Raw genomic sequence first — 16626 nt, 5'->3', positions numbered from 1 at the left:
ACGGGGTCTGGTGATATCCAGAATTCTGGATGTATGTTGTTGCGAAACATTAATAATCATTTTTTCCCCTGTGCAATTCGGAGCTATTTAAGTTCTAGGCTAGCGTTTAGAATGAGTGTCTTCCTTGTACTTATCTGTGGAGCAGAAATGTGGAGGAGTTAACGAAACAGGTTGAACTTAAAATTGAGGACAACGTTGCGAGCTTTGCAAAGGAGAATCATAGGGGTAATGTAAAGGGATACGAGGAGAACAGTGTGAGTAGGGGGAGAAAAAAGAGTTATTAATGTCCTAGTAAAGATCAGTAAGAAATCGGCATGGGCACTATATGTAACGTGAAGACAAAATAACCGATGCTTCATTAGGGTAACGGAATGGATCGCAAGAGGAGGCAGGCGTTGCAGTGGGAACAGAGAATCAGGTTCGCGGATGAGAACACGAAGAAGAATAATAAAAAATAACTGCCATGTTAATCTCCCATTGATGAACATGACAAATTAAGAACAAAAACATTCCTTATGCTCCTTGGTTTTGGTGACCGTTGGCTACCGCCCTCCAATTTTTGATTTTCTGGTTAGAGCACGTTTCCTTTTCCCCTCTGGTATTCCTGAGAATAACCGAAAACTTTGAGGTGACACTGTTAGGTTGTGTGCAATGTCCATGAGTGGCTTTTAGGAGCTAAAGCTTCAAGGGCTCACCGTTAGAACAAAAACTCGTTACTCGATAGTTCATTGTATTTATGGGAAACACCGTGGGTGGAGTAGATTTCATATCGGGAGCAATTGCTCATAAAGATGCATAGCCTTCCTTTGTAGCCGTTGGCAGCGCTCACGTGGATGAGTAATTACTCCCCAATTTAAGTTATTCCCGGCTATAAGTGTGTGCCTGTCGTCCAATATATACATTGTCTGTAGACCGTGTTTCCTATCATACCTTCCGTGCACAAGCTACTTTACGTTGTGGCAGCATTGAGTACACACTGAGCATGTGTTTTATGAAAATGGCTACTATTGCATTCACATGCGTATGTCTGTTCACATATCCCCTCATAGAAAATATTCCACCAATCTTCAACGACCTCTTCTCCTCTTACAATAGGCGGCTGGAAATTTTGAACGTTATCCGCCACTTCTTAGAGAAGCAGATGACATATATAATTACTTCATTTTTCAGCTAGTTTTCTTCCCTTCACTGCAGATTTAGCTGCTTTTCGACGAGTTTGTAGGTCTGCGGAAATAGGAACGTCCACAGAATCAGTGATATTTGAAAACCAACTGGATTCAAAAGGGCCGATGGAATTTTCTGTTGCGTGCCGTCTCTTGTCCTGGGTTATTTCTGGGAGGATTGCGTATACCAGGGAGCAAGTTCTCCATCTGGCCCAAATCCGTGCCTTGTCTTCCGAATCTGGTCAGGGGGCCGTAAAAGCGGTGAAGGAAGTGCTTTACCTCCCGCTGCCGCCTCCCACGCGTCCATTATGAGCCGGGAGGACCTCGTCCGCCCTGTAGGAGCTAGCACGTTTCTGCGGCGTGACGAGACGAGGGCGCGGTGCTCGGGGAAAGAGGTGAGAAGCGTGCTTTGTGTCAGAGAACAGTGCTTTTTGCTTTCTTATCCGTACGCGGCGCTCGCACGCGGCTCCCGCCGAGTGCTGGCCCGCACGTCGTGTGTTTACCGAGAGAGACACACGCTTGTCCCAGGGAACAATATAATGAACACTTCTTTCTCTCCCCCTCTCTCTTTATGTGCCCCGCTGCAGGAGGACTCCTTCGCCAGGGAAGAAGACGAGGTCTTTCTCCCTTCCTCTCTCGTGCTGGCGACGTCGGCTGCGAAGTGCGGTAAGTTCGTGTGCCGTGTGTTTGCGGGGAGGCGCCTCCATCAGGCGTCCGGCCACGTGTGTGTGTTTTGGCCGCCGCTGTGGCACCTTGACCCGAATTTCGATTGCGGGCCGCGCACGCCGCTGTCTCTCTCCGCGCTCGAGTGGTTCGTCGGTTGCTTGGATGGTGGTCGCGGATGGCAGGAGCCGATGATGGTCCTGTCTCTCGCGCGGCGGCCGATCGCCGCCTGATTGCGTGTTCGCCGGACTTCCCGGCGCGTGCTCGACGCGCGAGTGAGGAGATGGTGGTGGGTCATTATTGCCGCGGCCTGGGCGCCGGCGTCGCGGTAAATGCGAAGCGGTGTATAGAGGAATGCGTTGCCGATGCTGAGCTAAACGCTTAACGCTGACTGCGTCATTGACGAACGTAGCCTTGAGTATAACTGCACTCGTAACAAAAAGCGCTAATAAGAAAAACAGCTCTGGCATTCTTCATAGCACTGCAAACCGAGGAAACACACTTATCACGTATTCCCAGGTTGATAACTGTGCCGCAATGACAGCTATTGTGAGCCTATAGAGTGGGTGTGAGTTCGGTATCACGCAGTTTGCCTCTCACTGTATCCCACAGATTAGTACTACCAGATGTCGCCTTGGGACGTCCTCATATCGAACTCATATTGCCCGTTGGTCCTGTACCAAAGATGACTCAAAATATTCAGCATAAATCCGTCCAATGTGCAACGAACTTCTCAGTTATCAGGGGCTGCGCGATAATAACTGTTCCTCGTGTGGTCGGCTTCACGGACCCTGGTCGCCTTTTTCGAACGAGAGTCTAAAAGAAGGTTTCCCGTGTGTCAGATTCCATACCTTACGCCTTGCTACCATCTCCTAACACTGTTCGCTATTCTAGCGAGATTGTGCACACTTTAAGACGCGTATTATTTGGAGTTTAGTTAGAGCTAGCGCATACTTCTTTGTGTCCAATACTACAAGGAGACAGACATGTATCCTTGAAGTCCCCCCCCCCCCCCCCTCCCACTTTTAAACTCTTAATCAAGACCATACTTCCTTAGCTGTGCTTTTGTTCGGCTTACATTGCAAAAATAATTAAATAAATAAAAAATTCCTGATATCAGAAGTACCTTGGGCCCCTTCCGAAAAAAAAAAAAAATCCTGGCTAGGTGCCTACGAGGAGTATAGCCGGCTAGAGGTATGTTCCTCCGATTGACATTTCCACCTTTCCTCGCACAAAAGCTGTCTCCCGCATGTAAATGACTTCAGCCGACGATGGAGGAGCCGCGACGAGACGTTGTCCTTGCGGCGCCAAATTTGAAATCTACTGACGCGTTTAGCATTGTCTGCAAGAAGGCAGCGGCTACGAAAGCGGCACGTCCCGCGGATATAGCCTCTAGCGGACGGGCGCGCCGGCAAGGTCGTGCTCGCGCGCTTACCGTCATCTTGTACACACGTACTCCGCCGCGCTCACTAAACACAATGGCCGACCGCTGACGAGCGTGGCGAAGCAGAGGAACACTCCTTAATAGCCTCGGGCTACGAGTGGCGGCGCGTCACCAGCCCGGCCACGGCATTTTCCTAGATGAAACTGTGAGGAGGGAAAGAAGACAGAGGGCAGGGGAGAGGGAGGGGGGGCGTCGATTGAGAAATGAGACGCCGTTGCCATTCTCATTATGCATGCACCATTAGGTTACACAAAGGTTGCGGCGTGCGTCTCCTGTGGAGATTTTTGCGTTCGCTTCGCTCCTAGCTCGCGTGCTGTAATTTTGTACTTGGCCTTTCGGTGGCTCCTCCATTGCGGGTACATCGGTTATATAGTGTGCGCTGGCTCATATATGACTCACGCCGCCACGCATCGGTGTACCCCTTGCGTGTCAACGTGTTTTGACTAAGCGCCGAAGTCATGCAGGGCGTTTGCCGCCTTGTAATAGCATTGCTTGCCCTGTCTTCTCATTCTGCGAGGATGTTGAACGTCCGTTCGAAAATTTTTTGTTTGTTTGCTGTCATATTTTTATTTGTGGGTCAATACTGAACAGGTCCCATGATAAAGAAACCGCCAAGAGTGCATTCAGTAGAAAAGTAACTTTTTTAACAAAAGGTAGCAACAAGCAAAATAGGCAAACCAAGTTTCAGAAAAATATGGAGTACTTTCTGCCCAGAACAAGCATTTTTTATTTCGTGTTTAGTGCCTGATAGCCCCAACGCGTACACGCCATAAAACCCAGCCTAACTAATTATTGATAGATATATATGCTTTCTTACCTTTACCAGCAACTTCGAATATACATAAGCCTATGTAGGCAAGAGTACGTACTATTGTCAGAGTACTATTGTTTCCTCATTTTTCGCAGCGATCAAAAAGTGAACATGAACAGTCAACGCAGTTGTTTCTGCGTGTGATATGCCTTGCGCTAAAATCTCTGGGCAGTTTAATAGGAAGCAAGCTTTTATCCTTAACCCATTCCATCATAAAGAGGCAACTGAAATATATTACGCTCCACAGAATGGACGTTTCAATGCCTATACATTGTTGATCACTATGCGCAGGCTCAGTCGGATTAGGGACAGACTGCTTTATCTACACTGGAGCCCCGTGGTTTAAATATTCGGTACCCCTTTCACAAACGGGCTTTCCGCATGAAAGGACGCTTTCACATCGGGGAACAAATGGCGATATAAAGAGTAGCTTCATGCTGCTTCTTATGTCTGAAAACCTCTGCGGGTGTCATGAACGCCAGCACGAGGAAACAATGGCGAGACTCCCGGCTTAAACATGCACACTCAGCAGGTGGCTCGTCAGGAAAGATTTTCCACGGTCGGAGATGTGATTCACTCTCCCCCGCGAATGGCGCAACGTGCTACTGATGAGTGGTGTATGTGCACAAAGTTGTTGGAACCAAATGCATACGCGGGCATTGTTCTTTCTCCGAGCAATACTTGGCGCACCTTTCGTTTCAAGGCGTGATGGGTGTGCCTAATGCTTTAAAACTAGCGCTGAGTCAGCGGACACTTACCAGCACGAGCGAAAATGGCATGTCCTTTCGGGATAGTAGTTTCTCTCGCTGGTTTTTCTGGTAGTTTCTCTCGCTTTCTCCGAGCAATACTTGGCGCACCTTTCGTTTCAAGGCGTGATGGGTGTGCCTAATGCTTTAAAACTAGCGCTGAGTCAGCGGACACTTACCAGCACGAGCGAAAATGGCATGTCCTTTCGGGATAGTAGTTTCTCTCGCTGGTTTTAGCCTCTTTCTTTTTTACTCCTCAAGTAGGCTGAGACATAGGGTAATACACGGAGGCATCAAATCTCGGAGAGAGGATTTCAAAATGTGGGGTTTATTTTGAGCGATGCTTTTCGGCTGTGTGTGCGAGTGCGGGAGTGTGCGCGAGCATAACTGAAATTACCATTTTTCCTGTTATTTTCGTTAAATTAATGTTACGATAAGCACAAGTTATTTGAGTTTTAAAGGCGAAACTACGAATCATGTACAGCGGCTTCACTGATCCGTGCGGTGTCCTCCTCTGCAAATCTATTCAATCTAATTTGATACAAGTTCGCCTTTTTCAACACGGCTTCTTGAAATAAATGTGCACTAACAAAAATACTGCTTGCCTTAACCAATCACCAAACAAATGTTTGGCTTAATTCATTGTCTTTATCGCATCCTGACCATCCACGTTTCATTTATGCCTGGTAGCAGTCGAGCAGATGAGTACAACGTCAAGAGCAAGTGCGTGTTAAAAGGGAGAGGGAGTTTCTGATAAGGTTGAAAGTGTAAATCAATAAACCCGTTGATGGTTGAGTTAATAAATGCATGAGTTAGTGAATGACTATAAAACAATGAGGGAAGGAGCACATTTTTCTTTTCTTCAAATATAAGCAGCGCTAGCTTTTAAGACGAATACACAGAGGACATGGCAGGACGGGCGCTGACTCCAACTATGGGCGCTGACATAGCTGGAGTCAGCGCCCGTCCTGTCATGTCCTCTGTGTATTCGTCTTAAAAGTTAGCGCTGCTTATATTTATCACCAACGAGCCCCGCAACGTGTTTTACTGAGCACACAATGGGTGAGTAATTTATTGAATGAATGAATGAAAGAATATAGGAAATATTGGCTGACGTCACAGCGGCCGCCATTTTGTTGCATATGGAGCACTGCGAAAGGCTGCGCGCGTGTCTAATGGTATTATCGCCTCCTGCTCCGGTCTGCAGGGCTGAAACTGCGCGCTGGACAATAAAATGGCACCCATGACGTCAGGAGAATACCTCCTATTAGCAATTCAATTTTTCAGCCTTTCTTTTTTCCCACGCTATTAGGACGAATAATTTGCAAGGTTTGCGCAACGTTTACCTAACTTGGTTGCGAAGCAGGTTGTCGCCAGGCTCACCGGCCCCGGAAGCCAACGGCGCACCACCCAGGGGAGTGGCGCAGCTTCGCTGAGTAAGCCGGCAGGGGGGCTAAGCGCATCCTGCGCACTCTCTGTAGGAAAAGCGAAAACGTTGCGTAGGCGCCACCGCCGCCTCGTATGCATGCAACGTAGTCCACAACAGGGCGTGTACGCGCGTAACAGCTCCCTGCAAGGCAGGGAGAGCGCGCCAGAAACGAGCCTACAAAAACGCGCTACACGCTGACACACAGACACACACACTCCTGCGAATCGTTCGAGCGAGGCCGCTCGCAACGCGAAAAGCAAACAAGTCGCCGGGCGCTTCGCCCGTAGTATAGTCTTCTTCCAGCCCCGCTGAAAGAGCAGCAGCGCCGGGGCTGGGCTCGCTGGCAACGCGACAGCTACGACGCTGATGAATGGAAAACCTCCGCGACGCGTAGCACTGTGTCCTGCAGTTGGCTGCGCGCTCCTTGTTCCGGCGAGCATACACGAGAAGGGACCCGACACGCACTCCTTCACAAAGAACACTCACGCACGCACACGCAGAGACAACGCGCTCAGTGTCCGTAGGCGCGCAGCCGAGAGGAATGCGGTGATTATGCAGAATTGCCATTTGTCGTGGACTCGCCTCTTCCTCATCTTTTTTGCCACTTTTGCGCTGCACCGCGGCGGAAGCGAGCTCTGCGCCTGTACGCGTGACAGCGCTCGCAGCGCCCTCCTCCTCTTCCCCCACTCCCTAGACAAATGAACGGACCCGGTGCTGTGGTACCGTTGGAGGATGTGTGTGTGTATGCAGAACTACTGCTGTGGAGAGAAAGAGAAAGAGAGAGAACTCCGGGGTTGGCGACATCAGAAAAAGCTAGGATGTTGGCGGCGCCTGGAGTTTTGTTGTCCTTCGCGGGGTAAAAATGCAGACACTTTTGTGCCGCTCCCATGCAACCTTCACTGCCCCCCTTTGTTGGCGCGCTTATATTCTCCTTGCCTTTGCTTTGACTCGAGAACGAGTGGGAACAGGAGTTATTATTCACCCTGGTTTTCTGGTAGCCTTGCGGCGACGCCACGCGAGGCTTTGTTGCTGTCGCCACTCTTGGCTGTTTTCGCCGTTTTTTTATATTTGTTTTGTCTCCTCTGCTTCTGAGATGAGGAGTAACGTCTACGCGAGGCTAAAGTGCGTCTTGAGCTTTTGCTGGCCTCGTGGAACTCAAGGGTTGTGATTATCGAACGCAAACAGGCGCCTGTGTCCTTCTTGAACTAGCCGCGTCCGCAAACTGCCGAGTGTTTGCGGTTTCTTGTTCTGTGTACTTGTTGCCTGCTCGGCCAAGACTGAGCTGTACACCTTTCCTGTCTTGTGCCAGGCGCGTCAGGTTCTTTTCTCGTTAGGTCCGCGTCAGGTTTTGCCGGGAACCTGGTTTTGCTGGAACAAAAATAAGCGTTGTTCTTTTCTAGCCTTGAAGATGTGTTGCAAAGAGTACCCAAATGACAGCGTATTGCTCGTAACTTCATCCCTACATTATCTTTTATTACGTTGTACCTCAAAGGCCTCCGAAACCAGGCAGTACATGGAGATAACATTTAAAAGAACACAGAGAAAAATTGAAGGACACACTTAAGCTCCGCCTTCAGGATATGACTTGATAGCGTTGATGGGTTAAAGGCCATTTAAACTGAATTGGTCATTCTCGAGTTTACATCCATAGATACCTGGGAGTCCTTATACCGCTCCTGGCGCAATGGTGCAACGTTTAAGTGGTGCGTCACAGCTCTGCGATGGCGGGTGCTGCCACCGGTGGGGCCCGTGAGACTCAAGTTGATTTTCCCGAGCAACCTGTCGCGACCAATCACTAATTTAACTGCAACCTGCCACGGCGGTGAGTTTGTTTACAATCTGGTGGGCAGGTTGTTATGACGCCACCTAGGTTACATTGCCTTTCGTTTACAGCGGTAGCAGTGCCAGTGGCACTTGGTGAAAATGCTGGCGCCGTCTGAGCGAATCCTCAGCGAGTGCAGCCTGCTTTCCACACTGCCAGGAGAAGGAGAAGTGACCAGAAATTATTCTTAAGCGAACATAGTTGCCACCTGAGTCTCTAAGGTATATCGTATAATGCTTCACAAGCTGTATCACCATCCCACCCTCCACGACGACTTCTTTTTGCCACACCCTGCAGTCTTTCCTCGCCGTGACCACGTTAACAAAATAAAACGCATCACATGTCGTTCATTGCTCTACGCGAAATCATTCATTCCTCGCACTATAATAGATTGTAATAACTTGCCATCACACATAGCTACTGAGGTTAACCCACAATCGTTTCAGCATTCGTTAAAGCAAACCATGGACTAACAGATTTGGTATTTTTTTTATATTATGTGCATTTACTGAGTATTTTATTCTGCGTTGTTTGTTGTTATTATTTGTGTACATTACTAGTTTTAATTCATTATTACGTGTATTTTGTTCAAATTCCTGTGCCATATTTTTATGCTTGTATCGCCCCCCCCCCCCCCCCCCCCCCTCTATGTAATACCCTCGCACGAGGGCCCTTAGGGGTATTGTAAATAAAATAAAATAAAAAATGGACATGACACTGTGTAGTGTTATAGTGGCCGGCAGTACAGGGAACGATTTCGAGGAACATAAGGGCGATAACACCTTTCGACGGGCTACCTTTTCAACCAAACACATGCTCCTTCCATTAGCGGCGATTTCTCGGCCTGTTCGAGCTTCCAAACTCGCGGCGCGCGCATATATGCGCGCGATATACATCTTGCAGGTTCGTGATCCCAACTCGGGCCATGCATGCGTCTCTACGTTTACGCTTGCCTCGTCCCCCTCGAAGGTGTCATGCATCGCTTGGCTCGCGCGCTCCAGTCGCCGACGTGTCACGTCCGGGTGGAAAGAAGAGAAGAGGGAAAGAAGGAAAGAGGGAGGAAATGAAATGAAAGAAATATAAGAGACGATCCCGGCGGTTGTCGAACTTCCACCGATAGATGAGCGACGCCCTGCGCGATAGTCGCGCGTGAGGAAAGTGAATGGGCTTCGTATACGGCAACCATCCGCCGCCATGCACCTCATTTCAGGAGCAGTGGGAGGAGGAGCGGCCACTGAAGGGTAGTAATACTAGCACGCCATACTCACGCCCCGCGTACACCGACCGTCTTTCCTCTTTCTCATGGCCGTCGAGTCGTCGCCGCGGAGGGTAATGGTGCGCGTACCGGGGCGAACCGGTGGCAGAGGAGCCGAGGAGTGTGCGAGGAGTATTGAGGGTGAGATGCTGGGGCGATTTAGGCAGATGTCCGAAGAAGAAGAACCCGGCGCCAGGCTGTATGGGGCCCTCGTGATCGCTCCATCAGCGCGTCTTCTATCCGATGCGAGCCGACCGGCGGACCGTTGAGGCGTCGGCGTCGGCGACGGCGGCATGTCTGTGCGTTGCTTCTGACGCTGCTGCTGCTGTTCCTACTGCTTCTTTCGGCGCCAGACAGCTGCAGTGCAGGGACAATCGGTCGACGGAGTGGACTTGATGCAGCAGCCGGGCCTAACGGCGTAGCGCTACCGTTCTCGTCACCGTTGGGCCAGAAAGGGTAGCACGTGTGTGTGCCGCTTCCTCCGATTCACAAGCACGCCCTCACGATTGTGCGGATCTGAGCCGAGTGCTTATGGTACCGGGAACGGTCCAGTCTAGGCGGTAGTGGGACGTTTTTAAAAAGACTAGAAACGTCAGAAACTGAACCAGCAATCTGGACGTGGGACGTATATTATTTTTATGCGTAGCATATTGCAATCACTCAGTTCAGCCCTTGGGCGCCGCCGGGCAGCCACCAAACCACGTGACGTGACGTCACGTGGTGACGTGACGTCACCGAACCACGTAAAAAAGAAAGAAAAGAAAAACGAAAAAAAAAAGAAAAAGACGGCTGAGCATGGTGGCGGTTGCCACCGCGCCGTTTCAAAGGGGGCGCTCCTATCCATCCATCCATCCATCCATCCATCCATCCATCCATCCATCCATACGTCACGGAGCAAAAGCTGCTGAGAAAATCGGGTGCCGCCAAGCAATACCTCGCGCAAAAAAACCGCGCAATATGCAAAGCAGTCTTGGCTTAACCAAGCTAAGCCTGGGCATCTTTTTTTTTTTCTTCCTCTGCAAAAGGATAGTTTGTTGAAATGAGGTAGCCAGGTGACCTTAGCAGTCCTCTTGTGGACCTTCAAGACAATAAACGAGTTATCTCTTGGAAAAAAGTGGGCTGTTGAAGCGCGCGCCTATTTAGTGACCTCAGCGTTAGAATCCCTTGTACATAAAAAATAAAGAGACAACCAAACTGCCAGCTTTTCGCCCTGTCCAAAGCGAAGACGTTATACTGATATTTAAATTCGTTGCCCTTTCGCACTCCCTCTCCCGGCCTCATAAATCAAGCCACTCTCATTCCCACAGGCATCACACCAACGTGCAATGGAAATTCTCTGTCTCCAGAGCGTTCACATGTTTCTTATTGATCAGGCCTGCATGCATGAAAAAAGTTCCGCCCGTAGCTGTTGCTGTAATATCACTGGAGAAATTTTTCGGCAACTATTTGCCTCTCCTTTCTAGACAAAGCTTTCTTTCATCCACGTGGTCTCCCCAGAAAATTCATCTCTCCGTTTGCTTACAAAGAAACAAAGGAAGCAATTTTACAGGAAGCAACTCACCTAAGTGAGTGCAGCGCGTGACACCGAAGACAAGCGCTCGTGTTCATGCACCATGCAGAGCTCTATGCCACTGCCGCCTCCGGTAGCGCAGCCATCGTCATCATTCGCCCTGCCCGTTCGCACGCGTGTTTGGCACGGCCCGCTGCGCGACCCCAGGTATCGCTCGTCCCAATCGTTTTCCGCTCTCTCCACTCGACAGCGCACCCTCAGCTCCCTGCGTCGTCGTTCACGCCTTTGCCTTCTTCGCCTTCCTCTGCTCACATCGTCAATCTTTCTATTTTTTATTTCTTTCTTCTACGTCACCAGAACTTCTTCCGAATGGTTTTTCAGCGGCACCACGGGTGCCCCTCTCGCACTCGCTTCTTCGTCGCTTCTTCTTTATGCCGGGTCGTCCTTCGAAGCCCTTGTCCCCCTGTCCCCCATCTTCGAGAATGTCCTCCGGTCGTCCTACCGAGTGCCCCCACTGCGGTTTCATTTCGTCCCTCTCTTCTTTTTACTCCTTTGTCTTTGAGCAGCGATTCTTTCGCCAGGTGTCCTCATTGTGACTTACGCCGCGTCGCGGACCATAAAGCCGAGTGAGTAAGCGAATGCTACTGCGCATTTCGCAAGCGTTTCGAAGGCGTTCGTTGTCGGCACCGCGCGGATACGCCGGTAGCTGATGCGCTTTTCGGCTCGCACGACGACAACGGCAGCGTTAATGAATACGGAGTGACCTAGATAGACTGCAGCCGTTGTTCATGTTGAAACTCAATGCTCTTCATTAGAGAGAAAGAGAAGGGGAGTTGAAGAAGAAAGCAGCGTGCCTGCGATGCATGCGGGTCTCGCACTTCCGCGTTTAGTTTTTCGGGTTAATGATTTGGCTATAATGCGTTATTCTCTTTCTGGGGCATTAGAGCTCGGGGAACGCGCATTCTCGGCACGTGGAGGCCGATCGTTAAGGTTCGAAGCTCGGAAAAGCAGAAGAGAAAATGCGAAATCATTATTTCTTGATTATCCGCTCTACGGAGTAAGTATGGGTGCCACCTTGGAGAAAAATATAATTTGCGCATTGTGCATAAGGGCACCGGGGCGAGGGATCAGGGAATAAGAAAGAACTGCCCTATATAGACTAGCTGCAATTTCTCGCAAACGGCTGCATACAACGTAAGGGCCGGCGCAGTCTGCGTCGAACTTCGAGGAATATCCTCGTATTGTCGGCCCACTCATGAATCACGTCAGCAATTGGCGTCTCGTAATCGAAAGAAGTCGCTGGAAAGAAGGATGGAAGTACTGCAGGTTACACTTTGTGACGTTGATTTTCTCTATTTGCTCGTCACTCATTCAGCATTCCGTCTTTGACACACGCAACGTCAGCTGTTTTGCGCGTCTGCGCATGCGGTTTAGATCTTACAAATATATTAAACCACAAATGAAAACACCTAACAATTGAACCTGGTTATAACGGAGTTGAAGGGCCCCGGTGATTACTTCCTTATAGCCGTAGCTTCGTTATAGCCCGTGGTGACCGAGCTTCCAACGGGAATCGTCACTACTTCGTTATATCCATTCTTTCGTTATAAACCGTTTCGTTATAAAGAAGTTCGACTAAGTATTGGTGAAAGAAAGCTTTGTGACATTACTTACTGCGTGTAGGAACTATAGGAGGAGGAGGAATAAGAGGAAAGGCAGGGAGTGTAGGAACTATAGGCGCTGCTCACTGATAGCTTATTGATAACAAGAGGTTTGTACGGATCGACATCCTGTTATAATCGGATGCACTCACATGCCCCGAATATCACGTGTTGTCGTCAACTACCGGTCATGAGATACAGCAACGAATGAGGCAGGAAGCCTGTGCAAAGCATTATGTCTTACAACAGGAACCTTTAGCGTATCGCGTACCGTGTTACCGTTGCCGGAATACCGGAGCCCGCCCACCGCCAGTGCGCACGGGCTGATTGATCCTGATGTGGCAGGCGTGCACGCAGCTACCCGGTACCACCTGGCGGCCTCCAGGCGATATGCGCATGCACACTGATGGCACGCGGGCTTCCAGTGCTTCAATAACGGTAACGGTAACACGATGCATTGTATGCTAAAGGTGTTTATATGTCAGTGGCATTGCAATGTTTCACTCAGTTCCGCTTCATATTCGGTCAGCGTGTTCTCTTCGTCATGGCGCAGGCGTTTTGACTCTGTGGGCACATTTCGGTGGAACGTTTCTTCAGGTTAAACTTTTTCTGAACGGCGCTCGTATTTCGTCTCCATCGCAAAAGCAGCAATAGAACCTCTGCGGGAATTGTGCAGGCAACAGTAATATGTTTTCTCCGCACTGATTTTAATTGGGTATGGCGCTCTCATCACTCGTTTGTCTTCCCTCCATAGCTGAGATACGGTGACTTTGTTGTGAAATACTGCCCTACAGGTGGCTCAGTGGGACACCACGCGACATTCCCTCTCCCCTACGCCTCTGCAAATGTCCCCGATGCGCCGGATCTTCTAAGACCACTCCAGATGATCCTCCTCATCCTCTATGGGCACCACCTCCAGATTCCTCGGACTTGTGTTTACGGGGCGCTTGATTGAAATGTGGGGAGAGGGTGCATCCAACGGCCGGCTCGCCGCCATCCCGTACATCTTGTGCCGAAGAATGACTGCGTGGGACGCCGAAATTCCCGGAGGAGTTGATGAGGGGGGGAGCTTCCTGGAGCCTTCCTGCACACAGGCGCTCACTCGCAGACGCGGTCGAGCTAGCTCCAAGCCGGAAGGAGAGAGGCCAGCCACTGTGGAGAGAGGGCGGCGATGGTCGCAGGTGGCTCCGCGAAAGAGGCCATTTCAATCTGAATGTGCCCCTTTGGCTGCAGGGCCCGTTCCACGCCACTGTCTGCGCCGAGGCGCCTTCAGCGTGAACACTATAGGCCGAGTCGCCGCCTTTATTTCGGACCGCGCGGCCAGCGTGGTCTATGTAGTGTTCCCCCTTGCGGTGCGCCCTACATGAAGCATTCGTTCCGCGTCGGCTTCTGGCGCGCTGCGTAGACAATGCGAAGGATTTCGGAGAATTAATTGGACAAGGCGTTCGTCGGAGCGCGTTTCGTCGTCGAAAAGACGGCTTTCGCAAGTCCCGGCAAATGAGGGCGTGGGCTTCGCGGTGCGGCTTGTTATAAGACCACGGACGCGGACGACTTGGAAGTACGCACGCCCAATGCGGAGCGTACATAACCACGGCACTTGCCGCGCTTTGCCTGTTTTAAGCAATTCTGCGGCTCCGTGGTCGAGTTTAATAAACTAGCACGCGCTTTAGGTTCTGCATCTAGTTATCTTGCTTTCGTTACTACAGGATACTCGAAGCCAACAGCGAACACCATAACCAGAGTCGTTAAATTACATTTGCATCTAAGGCTTGAATTCTTTTTATTAAGGGATGGAATTGAAAGTTGTTTTATTTAAATGCAGGCTTATAAAACTCCTGCCCGCGAAGCAAAACATAGCGAAAGCACCTCATAACCTCGGTCCGAGACTGTCAGTTCCGTCTTCGTCAGGATTTAGAATATACTTGTATAGAGAGGTATAGGTGCAGAGAGATTCAGCATCTTTCATTTTACTTTAGGAGACATCGATGATTAGTAACTAGACTGGAAGCTAGGTTTCTTAAAGGCGTTTGTTCTCTGAACAGCCCTGTTGCCTTCTCCGTTCGCCTGCATGTGTGTAGTGGGAACGCGACATATATAACTTTGAGGTTCGAGGCTATTTCTTCGCTTTCCGTACCAAAGAGAAGCAGTCAAACCCTGCATGGGTCACATTTCGAGAGAGCCACAGGTCACATACCTCTTCTTTCTCCCTGCATTTGCATCAGCCACGGTTCCCGAGCAGCATGCGACCCAATATTGCATGCCTCCGCTATCGTTCCTTTATTGCATTCCGGTCCACTTACATATACCGCGCGGTTGCACGCAGGCCGGCTCTCTTCGTCGGTATTTTGTTTCCATGTCCGCGAGTTGTCGAGAGCCTTGTCTGACTTACGTAAGGACGCTGGTTTTTTCCAGAAGTGATACAGGTTGACCGGTGTTTTGTAACGCGGTCGCGGATGCGGTTATGTAAACACGGTAGCACGTGTAGCGACGTCTACAAACGTCTCATTGCAGAGCTCCGCCTACGCCTGCCATTCGGAGAGTGCTGTGAAATGAGCCATAAGTTCGTAGGGTTGTTGTCGAGGCCACCGTGAAGGCTGAATAAGAGAAGTATGATAGGTTGGGCGAAGGCAGGGAACACTGATTGCGACAGGAATTTTCATTGAATTATATTAGACTTGCCGACCGCAGTGGTTTCATTGCTCAGCGGCATGTTTGAAATGAAAGTGATCGAGACACTGAATGCGTTCTTTGCGGTGGGTTACATGAAGGGCGAGAGAAAAATATCTCGGAGGGTGGAAGCGACTGAAATTCCATGTACGGAAACATGCAATCCAAAGCCACTGACGTAAAGCTTTGAGACATATCCAGTCGACGGCACATGTTTTTCATTTTTATGCGACGCATATTACTAGAGCTACACTACAGCCCGTCGAGCGCGGCGGTGGAGCTACCATTGACCTTTAGCGTGACCACGTGACACCACGTGACAACATGACGTCACAGCAGAGGAGAGATGGGCTGCCGGCTCGCGCGGTCGGCCGCGGCCGTGGAGGCTCCACATCAGAGGCGCGGCGGCTGACCACGTGACAACATGACGTCACAGCAGAGGAGAGATGGGCTGCCGGCTCACGCGGTCGGCCGCGGCGGTGAAGGCTCCACATTAGAGGCGCTGCAGCAGACCACGTGACGCTACAGCAGCGGTATAAAGTTGAGCTTGCCTCGCTCTCCGGGCACTTACGAGGCGGCCAGGTGTTGGGATGCCGCCTAGAAGCAGGGCTGATTTGAACGAGAAGCGAAAGCTTCAGCGTGCCACAGAGACCGATGAAGAGCGGGATGAACGTCAACCAAGGAAAGCCATGTATTACCAAGCCTAGCCATCAATATGCTTCGCATCTGACTAGGCTTAACCTTAGCTAAGCCTCAGCCATTTTTTTTTTTCAACTAGCGCGAAAATTACTAAAGAAGTTTTTCTAAAAAAAACTGCAGTCTATATGGGTAAGCGGAATGCATGTTTTGTGACTGCAGAAAGTTTTTTTTCGCTTTTTGAGCACGTTTGGACTTCGAGCGTTTAAAGTTCAGTTTTCTTTTTTCTGTATGCCTGCGTGCTCATGAATGACCTGGAAGAACCTGTGCGACCGCGCAAGTGACAGGATCGCGCATGCGATCGCATCATGGCGAGGGACTTCCACTATATGGGCAGATGTATGGACGACTACAGTAGTGCTACTACTGATACTACTAATACTATCTGTGTTATCATAATGCCTGGCTTGAGTAAAGAGCTCTCTTTACGTGAAAAATGCTTTTGCTTTTTCGTACGGTCTGCGCGAGATATATATGTGGCAAATTCAACCGAACAAACATGAGTGGTCGCCAGCCTGTCATCAACGGTCGCTCACTAGCATACGCCGTTCACGGTTCCATAAAGAGCGTTTCAAAATGGCCGCCGCACCGCCGTCCTATTAGACTGCGAAGGGGAATGAGGTCACCGAGAACGGGAGCTCGACAGCGACATCTCTACGCACAAGCTTCGACGTCGTAACTGTACACGTCTAAATAGCGTTAATAGAGACCAGGACAGGAATGACCTAATGTAACGCACGCAGCAAGAACTGTCTTCAC

General features: G+C 50.1%; 1 protein-coding gene across 2 annotated transcripts in view; it reads left to right on the top strand.

Moving 5' to 3' along the window:
* The window catches only part of LOC149358769 (calcium-activated chloride channel regulator 2-like), a 458350-nt gene that overhangs the window by 98687 nt on the left and 343037 nt on the right, over positions 1-16626 (top strand). For both annotated transcript variants that reach the window (XM_089570958.1, XM_089570957.1), the window contains exon 2: positions 1751-1829. The gene's annotated coding sequence lies outside the window, so the exon portion shown is untranslated. The remainder of the gene's footprint in view (positions 1-1750; positions 1830-16626) is intronic.

Source organism: Amblyomma mixtum, chromosome 2, assembly GCF_055824585.1.
Source record: "Amblyomma mixtum isolate Tamu chromosome 2, ASM5582458v1, whole genome shotgun sequence".
Lineage (NCBI taxonomy): Eukaryota > Metazoa > Arthropoda > Arachnida > Ixodida > Ixodidae > Amblyomma > Amblyomma mixtum.
Note: the sequence above shows the minus strand (reverse complement) of the source record. Positions and strands in the feature narration are given on the sequence as shown.